Source organism: Mustela lutreola, chromosome 3 (assembly GCF_030435805.1).
Source record: "Mustela lutreola isolate mMusLut2 chromosome 3, mMusLut2.pri, whole genome shotgun sequence".
Lineage (NCBI taxonomy): Eukaryota > Metazoa > Chordata > Mammalia > Carnivora > Mustelidae > Mustela > Mustela lutreola.
Genome location: NC_081292.1, coordinates 201896843 through 201908859, shown reverse-complemented (window position 1 = coordinate 201908859; position 12017 = coordinate 201896843). Strand labels below are relative to the sequence as shown.

General features: G+C 44.3%; 1 long non-coding RNA gene and 1 other non-coding gene across 2 annotated transcripts; one reads left to right on the top strand and one right to left on the bottom strand.

Annotated features, from left to right (window-relative positions):
* Nucleotides 1-1765: 1765 nt before the first annotated feature.
* On the bottom strand, nucleotides 1766-7447 carry LOC131827624 (uncharacterized). The gene is made up of 3 exons (XR_009352084.1): nucleotides 4328-7447; nucleotides 3839-3934; nucleotides 1766-2864 (listed from the first exon to the last, which is right to left on the bottom strand). It is a non-coding gene; the product is annotated as an uncharacterized LOC131827624 (long non-coding RNA).
* Nucleotides 6583-6686, top strand: LOC131828308 (U6 spliceosomal RNA). Its single transcript, XR_009352333.1, has one exon. It is a non-coding gene; the product is annotated as a U6 spliceosomal RNA (small nuclear RNA).
* Nucleotides 7448-12017: the final 4570 nt, after the last annotated feature.

The following is a 12017-nucleotide window of genomic DNA, read 5'->3' as shown; positions in this document are numbered from 1 at the left end:
GAGATCGAGTCCCGCATCCGGCTCTCTGCTCGGCAGGGAGCCTGCTTCCCTCTCATTCTCTCTGCCTGCCTCTCTGCCTACTTGTGATCTCTGTCTAATAAATAAATAAAATCTTTAAAAAAAAATGATAAACTGTTTTTCCTTAAAACGAACAAACAGCAAACCGTTTGTAGTGCCTTCGAAGAATATTGCGTTCACAAAAGCTGGTCTCTACCTTCAAGTCCGTACCCCGCACGAGCTTTGTGTGATATCAAGGGCTGGTTTCTGCTGACAATCCGGGACGGTTTGACGCCCCAGTTTCGCAAACCACCCGCTGCGAGCCGCCCACTTTCCTTCTCGCGGACTCTGCTGCCCCCTGTGCGGAGCTGGGGGCAGGACACGGGATTTTTTGAACAAAGCTTTTCATAGAACAGCGGTTTGTGTGATTTCCGCAGCCCACGATGACATGGGACATTTTCACTTCTCGTCCATTCATACCCAGACGTATTTGCTTAGGCCCGCGCCTGCCCTCGCCCTGCCCGGAGCGCTTACCCGGCGGCGGGCATCCCTGGAGAGGGGCGGTCACCGCTGAGTCCCCCGACCGGCGCGCCGCGGGGCAGCGGACGGGGACGGTCCCCCACCCCCACCCCCACCCCACCCCCACCCCCCGTGGGCTCCCGCCCTTCCCCGACCGCGGGCGGAGACGCCCGAGCAAACGGGCAGCCTGGGCAGCGGGAGAGGACGGACGGGTGCGGGCCGGGGGCCGGGAGAGCGCGGCCGGGGCAGCTCCCCGACCGGCCGGTCCCGGCGAAGCGAGAAGAGCAGGAGAACCAGGGAAGAGCCGCGGCCGTCGGGGCCGGGCCGAGAGGCCCAGAAGCCCGTGGCCAGGCAAGCGGGGAGCTGCATCCTGGGGTGAGCTCGCTGCCCGGCCCGGCGGCCTCCTGTGCCCGCCCGCGGCGCTGGCCTGCGGGTCCGCTCCTCTCGCTGCCCGGGGGCGTCTCCGAGCCCGGGGTCAGGGCCAAGGGGCGCGAGAGGATTCCGGAGGCGGCCCCGGAGCAGCTGCTGGCCGTGGCCGTGCGGGGTGCGAGGTTTGCGTTTCCAGCCCAACAGGAAAACAGTTCGCCAGCTAAGGGAACCGTCAGATCGTCAGCACAGATCTGCCTGACCTCATCGACGGTGCGCAAGACAGAGAAAGACACCAAGAGAGGAGAACCCCAGGGACCACCCGTGGTATCTGACCCTCGGCCTATGAGACATGCTTAAACTGTAGTTAGGGCTCCTTCGCCCTGGTTTCCCTCCGCGCTGGGATGCTGCTGCACCTCATGGAAGCCGTTTTGTCTTTGTCAGATTCGCACGCAGGCAGGCATTCATCATTTCTAGGTTTTCATGATTGATCTCATTTCCGTGTGGTGCTTCATCTTTGCCTTCGAAGAGCCTTTCGGCAAAAGTTTTCTATTTTCTTCTTTCCTTTTAGTTCACTCTCAAACATCAAATAAGCATTTATTTCTATACCCTATAATAAGGTTTTCCATTCTCCTGGCCTCTTGGTAACTTCTTTGGTGTTATCAGTCCTACAGGAATTTGTAAGAACATAACACCTCTCAAAACAAAACAAAACCAAAAGACAGAGGCGCCTGGGTGGCTCAGTGGGTTAAGCCTCTGCCTTCAGCTCAGATCATGATCCTGGGGTCCTGGGATAGAGCCCCGCATCGGGCTCTCTGCTCAGCGGGGAGCCTGCTTCCCCCTCTCTCTCTCTACCTGCCTCTCTGCCTACTTGTGATCTCTCTCTCTCTCTCTCTGTCAAATAAATAAAAAGACATATTCCTCATTAGTCCACAACAACAGGATCAAAGCTGATTTTGATAGTTAAAATACTTAAAAATAACACTGAATAGATGCGTCAGTGGAAGGCGCGTCCATTGGCTTAGGGGCACACCAGCCATGGTTCAGATGATGGCACTGCCCCTTAACCTCTTGGAGCCTCGATTATCTCCAGTGTACAATGGGCATAATAAATGTCTACCTCATACATTTGTTTTAAGGAACAAACAAGCAAATAAGTAAGTGTTTTGGAAATTATAAAGCACTAATCAAATGTAAGGCATGCTGTTCAATTGCTCAGTGGAGGGATGTAGATTTCATAATATTTCCTTTTGAGCACCATTGTTCAAATCATGACAACATTTTTCTTTGCCCATACCTCACTGTTCTAGGATCTTGTAAAAAAAAAAAAAGGAGTGATTCTCTTTTCTCTGCTAGGCTCCTGTTAATTAAGTGACTCTTGATAAAACTAGCAAGACAAAAATTTCTGCACACAAGAGAACAGCATTGCATTCAAAGAGGGTTTTTATTTTTCATCCCCCTTCATTGTTTACCCAAGATAAAGTCAAATAATACTCAGCTAGCATCCATCCCTCTTCAGGCCACTTTTTTTTCCCTCTAGAAGCCCAAATCACTTGAAACCTTAAAGGGAGAGATTGACCCCAGGTATGCTATGGTAACCCTCCAGGGACTGAACTCAGGAACTGCATCCAAGCGGCTAGACAACTTGACCCCCTTTCACAGCCTTTCTTGGACAGAGATGATTGACAACATTAGCATCTAATTACAAACTTCTTTTTCTTATTAGAGCAAAAAGAGGATTTCTTTTCCTGTAAGAGAAATACTAAAAGTAGGATCCATATAAAATTTCCAGGGGAAACAGAGAAATGTCATTAAAATTTGCAGAGCATGAACTGCTTCTGTTTCCTTACCTTGTCACAACACGCCCATGTGATCTCTTGGGGGGCCCGGCCAGAGTGCCGCGGGGCCGCGCTCCACAAGCCGCACTGACAGCTCATCCATCCCAATTTTTCATCCGGAAAACGTCCAGGGAGCCCCTCAGTCTGCAAGTCAAATTAGCCATGATCTCTGAAAGGTTCATTATTTAAACCATTTCCCCCTGAAAATGACAGATTATTCCAGATTCCTTGGTGATATTTTAAAAAATCCTTTTTCTAATACCCTCTGGAAACCAATCCCCCCCCCCCAAATATTAGACTTTCAGGGAAAGAAGCAAACAGGCAAGTAATCTGAAGGACACAAAACCGGCTTGTTGCCAGTTCCTTCCACAACTGGCCTTTATCCCACGGTGGCGAGCTCCTGTTGAGGAAAATCCAGCAAAGGGGCCACAGGGTCCCAGTAAAGGAGGGGAAAGAAGGGTGTTGGGTGGGCGCCGTGACCGAATCAGTCTGAGTATCTTCGTGGAACTAATTCTGCTCTGAGAACACTTGCTGGATAAACTCTTTATATAATAATCTCTGCTTTGGATCAAGGAAATGAACCTAGGGATACTAACCTCCCTGTAACACGATTCAGTGCATGCCATTTCCCTTTAAAACCTTCAATACGTATCTTTGAATAAATGAGTGGTGAATCGTTAGTGGTTATTCATTGCCTATAAAGTTTTAAAAGTGGCCTTGGAAGATTTCCGTAAACGGAAGCCAATATATATCTCATTCATTCCCTCGTTCAGTGAAGATGTACTGGGTACCTAATAAGGAAGGAACTTTTCTTGGTGGTGGAGATTCAGACGTGAACAGATATACCACATACTTGGACCTAACTTCTTGGGGCTATATCTGATCTTCCACTCTTCATTAGCACTAGGGCTGCCCACCTGCCCACACCCTCTTAAACATAATCTAAGCTTCTGCTACTTTGTCAAGGTTCTTTATCCTTCCCTTGCAGCACCTGTGGGCAATTCAAACTTTTCCCTCAAAAATTAAGTTCGAGTGTGCCTTCTGCTGCGAGCTCCCTCCTAACCACACTCTCTCTCCTCCTTCTCTGGTGGGAAGGATGCACCGTCCTCTGAACTCACCGCGAACTCCACCTGCAGCTTTGTTTTCGCGTGATCTTCTCTATCACTGTTACTTCAGTCTGGTCTCCTCTGTCTTTCAGGGAAGGACCTTTTCACCTGTATGTACAGCAGCCGGACTAGTGAGAGTCAGCACTTAGTAAATAAATACATGTCAAATAAACAAATGAACTAATGAAGTCCTTGCGACTTAAGTTGCAGAACTGTTTACACACTTGACAATACATTTCTCAAATTCCCTTAAAGGTATGATTTCATCAACTCAAAAGTCAAATAGGTCATTTGTTCAAGATTACTCAAGGCAATGAAAATGTAAAAATGCCCATAAGGAAAAAAAAAATGTGTTGGACTGCATCTCTCATTAAAGTATTTGAAGCAGAATCATGTACTATCTCCAGAGAAATAAAATTGGAAGAGTGTGCTTGGAATCGCTGAGTGACACCAGTTCTTTCTAAAATGAATCCATAGTTTCAAGACTTCAACTGAACTCACGTCAATCCCCTAATCGTCTCACTTCTTCGGTTATACATGCAGATCGATCCAACTGAACACATTCTCCATCTACCTGGGCTGCTGAACAATATGAGAATACCCTGCAATCCTGTGGGACAAAAATATTTTATTTGAGAAAGAGAGAATGAGCTGCGGAGAAGGACAGAGGAAGAGGGAGAAGCAGACTCCCCCCACCCGAGCCAGGAGCCTAACATGGGCCAGTCCCAGGACCCTGGCATCATGACCTGGGCCGCAGACAGATACTTAACCGACGGAGCCACCAAGTTGCCCCTCCCTTGGGACATCTTAAATGTCCCTGATGAGTTCCTTCTCTTATTCCCTCAAGAGTTATTTCCAAACTACTTCTTCTCAAGCTACCTACCAATCTCCATCCCCTCCAATTCCAGCAAGGACAACAGAGCTCTCCTCATGATAATAACAATAATAAAATATATCAACAGCATTTGCCAAGCGCTATGCTTACTTAGGCATTTTACCTCGGGGGCATTATCTCAGTTCATCTTCACAAGGAACACCACTTACTGACGTAGATACTATTATCCCCATTCTACAAATTGGGAAACCGAAGCACACAGAGGTCAAATAACTTGCCCAAGATCTCACAGTCCGTAAGTGTAATATCCAGGTCCTGAATCTAGGACTTGGATTTATAACCGGATATGACAAACTCTAGAGCCAACTGGTACTGGTAAGCCTACACTAGGTTGACTCCCTGTTCTTCTCCTCCCTTGGGACATGGTAAAGGCCGGGAGAGGATTTTTTAATAGCCTGTGTGGCTCTGGCCCCAGGCTAGCTCATGCTGGCCTCTAGAGAACATGCCTGTCTCTGTTCAGTCCAGTTTTCCAGCAGCCAGTGTCAACTAGTCTGTAGGAGGAGAGGCAGTGGGGGTCTACATCTATGAGTTTTATTAACTGCATTGACCTAACCAGCCTCAGCTAAGGTTGTCAGAGCAGAATATAACAGATACCACAGACTGGGTGACTAAAACGACATTTATTCCTCACAGTTTTGGAGGTGGAGAAGTCCAAGATCAAGGTGCCAGCAAGATCCAATGTCTGGCGAGGGTGGCCCCACTGCTTCCTGGTTTGCGGGTAGCCATCTTCTCCTGGCAAGGCAGAGAATAGAAAGGGTCAGCTCTCATCTCTCTTTTTATAAGGGCACTTACCCCTTATACAATCCCACTCACAAGGTCTCCATCCTGAGGACCTAATCACTTCCCAAAGACTCCATCTCCTAATACTATCACATTAGGGATTCGTCTCAACACACGAGTTTTGAGGGACACAAGCATTCAGTCCATAGCACAGCCTTACTGGAAAAAGCAATTGATTTTATACAAAAACAAAACAAAAACATGTCTCCTTTCATTCCATCCCTTTTGATTTTCACGTAGGTTTCAGTAAAGTGCCACCGGGGGCCATTCTGACCACCTCTTGTCGCCATTAGGCCCACTTACGTCCCCAACTCCACAGGCACTTCCATCCCTCCACTAAGCACAGATATCACCACACCGCACTGGGAATGGAGTGGTGCCCCAGCAGATCACTTCTCAAACTTTAATGCACACATGAATCCCCGGAGGATCTTAATAAAATGCAGATGCTTATGCAGTAGGTCTGGGGTGAATCCTGGGAGTCCGCACTTCTAAAAACTCCCGAGTGACACCCACGCTACTGACCTCCAGCCCCCACTTCTGAGTAGCCAATGCCCTTGATATTTGGCACATGAACTATCGGTTCTTCCTTGGTGATCCTGTGAATGCTAAGTGATTTTCTTCCCAAATCAGTAAAGTACGTTCTGCTCTGGAGATTAAAACCACGTGGATATGCAGTTGCCTGTTACCTACTCTACATGCTACACGCTATGGACACCAGTTATTAAGCTTCCATGTTTTAAACTTTAATTTTTTGCATAAGTTTGATTTTCCTCACTTACATCTACTTGTTTCTGAAATAGCAGTAAAACTGTTTTTCTGTTTTGCTACTCACTCACATACTATGGGCAACTTTTCATGCCTACATGCCACCACACTGGCTTCCTAAGGATTCAGGGAAAGGTTTCTCTTCCTGTCTGAGAAAAGCCATCTGTGTCCTGACTCCCACGTCTTCCCACCTCACAAGAAACTCATTCAGGCAGTTAGCTTTTTCTTGCTCATCAGCCTCTTCCTGTTTTATAGTCTCAAATTTCTCTGCAGTAATAATGATAGAAAACTTTCATAAAAATACACCACTTAAGTCCTCACTTCAGCAGCACATATCCTAAAATTGGAACGATACGGAGATTAGCATGGCCCCTGCGCAAGGATGACACACAAATTCGTGAAGTGTTCCATATTTTTGTAAAGTGTCAGGATATAAAATCAATGCGCAGAAATCGGTTGCATTTCTTTACACCAACAACAAGACAGAAGAGAAATTAAGGAGTCAATCCCATTTACAACTGCACCCCAAACCATAAGATACCCTGGGATAAACCTAACCAAAGAGGCAAAGAATCTATACTGAGAAAACTATAAAGTACTCATGAAAGAAATTGAGAAAGACACAAAGAAATGGAAAAATGTTCCATGCTCATGGATTGGAAGAACAAATATTGTGAAAATGTCTATGCTACCTAAAAGCAGTCTACACATTTAATGCATTCCCTATCAAAATCCCATCCATGTTTTTCAAAGAAATGTAACAAATAATCCTAAAATTTATATGGAACCAGAAAAGACCTCGAATAGCCAAAGGAATATTGAAAAAGAAAGCTAAAGTTGGTGGCATCACAGTTCAGGATTTGAAGCTCTATTACAAAGCTGTCATCATCATATTGTACTGGCACAAAAACAGACACATGATCAATGGAACAGAATAGGGAGCCCAGAAATAGACCCTCAATTCTATGGTCAACTAATCTTCCACAAAGCAGGAAAGAATGTCCAATGGAAAAAAGACAGCCTCTTCAACAAATGGTGTTGGGAAAATTGGACAGCCACATGCAGAAAAATGAAATTGGACCATTTCCTTACACCACACACAAAAATAGACTCAAAATGGATGAAGGACCTCAATGTGAGAAAGGAATCCATCAAAATCCTTGAGGAGAACACAGGCAGCAACCTCTTCGACCTCAGCCACAGCAACTTCTTCCTAGGAACATCACAAAAGACAAGGGAAGCAAGGGCAAAAATGAACTATTGGGACTTCATCAAGATCAAAAGCTTTTGCACAGCAAAGGAAAACTTAACAAAACCAAAAGACAACTGACAGAATGGGAGAAGATATTTGCAAACAACATATCAGATAAAGGGCTAGTATCCAAAATGTATAAAAAGAGTTTAGCAAACTCAACACCCAAAGAACAAATAACCCAATCAAGAAATGGGCAGAGGACATGAACGGACATTTCTGCAAAGCAGACATCCAGATGGCCAACGGACACATGAAAAAGTGCTCCATATCACTCGGCATCAGGGAAATACAAATCAAAACCACAATGAGATACCTCACACCAGTCCGAATGGCTAAAATTAACAAGTCAGGAAATGACAGATGCTGGCGAGGATGTGGAGAAAGGGGAACCCTCCTACAGTCTTGGTGGGAATGCAAGCTGGTGCAACTACTCTGGAAAACAGCATGGAGGTTCCTCAAAAAGTTGAAAATAGAGCTACCCTATGACCCAGCAATTGCACTACTGGGTATTTACCCTAAAGATACAAACGTAGTGATCTGAAGGGGCACGTGCACCCGAATGTTTATAGCAGCAATGTCCACAATAGCCAAACTATGGAAAGAACCTAGATGTCCATCAAGAGATGAATGGATAAGATGTGGTATATGTATACAATGGAATACTATGCAGCCATCAAAAGAAATGAAATCTTGCCATTTGCAAAGACGTGGATGGAACTAGAGGGCATTATGCTTAGCAAAAAAAGTCAGTTGGAGAAAGACAACTATCATATGATCTCCCCGATATGACAAAGTGGAAATGCAACGTGGGGGGTTTTGGGGGTAGGAAGTGAGGGAGACAAACCATAAGAGACTCTAAATCTCACAAAACAAACTAAGGGTTGCCAGGGGGAGTGGGGAGGGAGAGGGTGTTGGGATTATGGACATTGGGGAGGGTATGGGCTATAGTGAGTGTTGTGAAGTGTGTAAACCTGGAGATTCACAGACCTGTACCCCTGGGGCTAATAATACATTATGTGTTTATAAATAATTCTTTAAATGTTGAGAAAAAAAAAAAATACACCACTTAAGGGACACCTGAGTGGCTCAGTCATTTGAGCGGCTGCCTTTGGCTTGGGTCATGATCCCATCGTCCTGGGATCAAGTCCCACATCGGGCTCCTTGCTCAGTGGGGAGCCTGCTTCTCCCTCTGCCTCTGCCTGCCTTTACTCTCTGACAAATAAATTAAGTCTTTAAAAAAAAATACACTACTTAAAAAAATATGGAGGGGGCGCCTGGGTGGCTCAGTCTTTAGGCGGCTGCTTTTGGCTTAGGTCATGATCCCAGGGTCCTGAGATTGAGCCCCACGTCGGGCTCCCTGCTCTGTAGGGAGCCTGCTTCTCCCTCTCCCACTCCCCCTGCTTCTGTTCCCTCACGCTCTGTGTCTCTGTCAAATAAATACATAAAATCCTTAAAAACAAAAAACATGGAGAACAATTTAGCAAAATTTTAATTGCTAAATTTAGGTGAAGGATACATAGGTGTTCGTTTTACTATTCTTCCAACTTTTTTCATTATTTGAAAAAATTTTAAAATTTAGGGTGCAGTTAGATGTATGAATAATTAACAGTTTTTCCTATTTGCAAGTTTCTTCCCAGGACATATTCCAGAATATGACTTCAGTCTTAAATCTCCTCCAGAACCTCTCATTCACTAACTTGCTACTAATCTTCCAAAAAAAGTTATTAGGCCATTTTTAAAAAGTCTGCGTCCAATATGATATACAAGCACTTCCTTTCATATTCTTTTTAGATTATTAAATAAATTTTTGAAACTTAGTTTTTCTAGCACCAATGCTAGAAATATCACTTACACTCTCTAGTTTACTTACTCCTTCCTACTATAAACCTTGACTTCCTGGCAAATCTAAATTCTGTGTCAGATCACCTTAAATTGTTTTCCTATCCACATTTTTTAAAAAAGGAGTGGGGGAGGACTCTGTGCACTGCCTGCCCTCTTCCTCCTGCCTTATCACACACCCCACCTCCCACAGGTGACAACTAGGGCCTTGAAACACTGCACTCCAAGTGCACACTGAGCCACTGGCCCTCCTGTCCCTGCACTTCACAGTGGCCTCCAACTGGGCCAAGAGATTCTCTGAGGATCAGAGAGGTCAGTCAGCATCTTAAATGCTTTTAGTTTGCCTTCCCCAAGACTTACGTGGCATTTATCCAACATAGATGTTTAAGTATTTGTGAAATAGTTTATCTAGTTACTTCCTAGGCAAATGCTGCCTAAAATGAAATGCTTTATACACCACGATTTTAGCAGACTTGAGTCCTGTCCAAACAAATCTCAATGGTTATCAACCTAGAGGCATTTTTAGTTGTTATAACTAGGGTGGGTGAGTGGTTGAGGTCAGGGATGCTGCTCAACCACCTTACAATGCCCAGGACAGCACCCCCACTACAAAAAGGGCCTCTAACCCAAAATATCAATGATGCCATGGCTGAAAACCCCTCTCATAGCTGTAGTTTCTATTTCTTTTAACCTAGGAGATTTAAGGGGCACTAGAAGCCAAAGAATCAATTAAACCTATACAGATGCAATTGCCTTTTCTAGCTGCTTTCTTATTTGATGAAATTTTTTGGTTTTTCAAGTATTAAGTTCCCTTGTCTGGAAAACCCAGAGAGCCCAGTATTATTTAAATGGCACAACCACAGCAGTGCAGTGCAGTAACAATACAGTCAACTAAGATTAAAAACTGGTCTTAAGACTTTAGATATAATAAGTTTTATTCATCTGGTGGTACTTGATGCTCACAGGGCACCGTACAACAAATTTTAAAAATACAATTGTGAAAAAATTGAACAGCCAAAGAGATCAATTCCATCGGAGGGCCCCAGAAGAACCAACAGAAGCCCACAGAAAAACCCACCCACTGTCTCCCCTTAAGAACATTTTCTTCCTGCTTAAGTTTGGCTTTAAGAAACACCAAAAGAAAGTGCGAAAGAAAAAGTCTTCTCAAAGTTAAAACTTTACATAGCGTCTTTCACAAGGGTATGTCACAAAATGCTTTCCTTATTCAATAGTAAGCGTACAAAATTATCCAAACGTCTATGAGCCTTTATTTGGTCCCATCCTTTAAGGTCACTGCCATATTCCCCTCACCTGTCTTCAAATTATTTGCATCAGTAAAAAAGTCAGATCGGGCAGTCTCCTTTGTTCCACAACGCCACTACAAAGCGGATTTATTTTCCATAAAGAGCCAGGGCCCAAGCAAACTGAAGTTACCCAAGTACTTGAAGAGAAAATAGAACTAAATTTATCCAAGACTGGTTTAAAACAAATGTTGGCTTTGAAGCCTAATCATTTTCCTCAATTCTCACTATTAGAAATTACTAAGAGTCATTTGACATTAACTACGGGGAAGAGCAACATACAAAGTTACACGGGGGCTACTCTTACAAAAATTTCAAGAATAAAAAGATGATTTGGCCAATTTGTTTCAGCACACTCTGACATGTTGCCACAGTTATGTTACACAAGGAACAGTAAGGAGTTAAAAATTCCGCCTGGAGTGTCAGCTAATGCTCAGTATTCATTTTTAAGAGTCAGCCAATTGCAAAGCGTCGTGTGAGCCTCCAAAACAGGAGGCCCTGAGTGTTCACAGTTGGAGGAACCAACCTCCTCGTCCCAGTGGACCAGTTTTCCTCACAGCAGCAGAGTCATCCCAGGGTGACCCTGCTGCACAATCTCGTTTCTCATTACACTTCACCGAAGTACTAACCAAAGGAGACAACACTACTGTGGGCAGTAAAAGGACTATGAAGAAAATTTTGGTCAGAAAATTAGGAAAAGCTGAAAATGTATTTAAAGTCATTGCCAAAACATAGTAAGTACTGCTTTAATGCTTGGTTCCTCTAGAATTAAACGATTTTGATTTATGCTTGACACCTACAGATCAATTTAAGCAAACCCAGACATTTTAACCACAGTACGTAATAGGCAACTAGATGTGTCTCCTCTTTTCCACTATTCCGCATTTCTTAAGGGCAAGGGGCAGGCCAAAAGCACCTTTGCATCCCCTACACTAAGCACAGTGACTGGTATACAATAGGTATTCAACAAGTATTTTCTGAATACATTGTTGAGCAGTGGCTTATGACACGGGAAAGAGCCCAAAGATTGTCTTATTCTATTAGCAATACTTAGGTAGAAAGCAGTTTTGAAGTAAGGATACCTTCCCCACCTTCTAACTACTAACTCAAGAGTTAGGACTTGAATCACTTCTCTTAAACATGTTCATAAAGCATTTTGAGAAATCAAGAGATGAAAGGCGCTATGTAAGTGCAAAATAGTATTATGCAAGACAGGTCAGCAAAGGTGCTATTATTTTCTATGGTGATGAACGGTTGTGCTAGTTTGAGGTGAACCCTCAAAGCTACTCTTCTTGATGTCATTATCAACAGAACAATGGAATTTGACAAAGATGCCATCACTTTATATAGTTT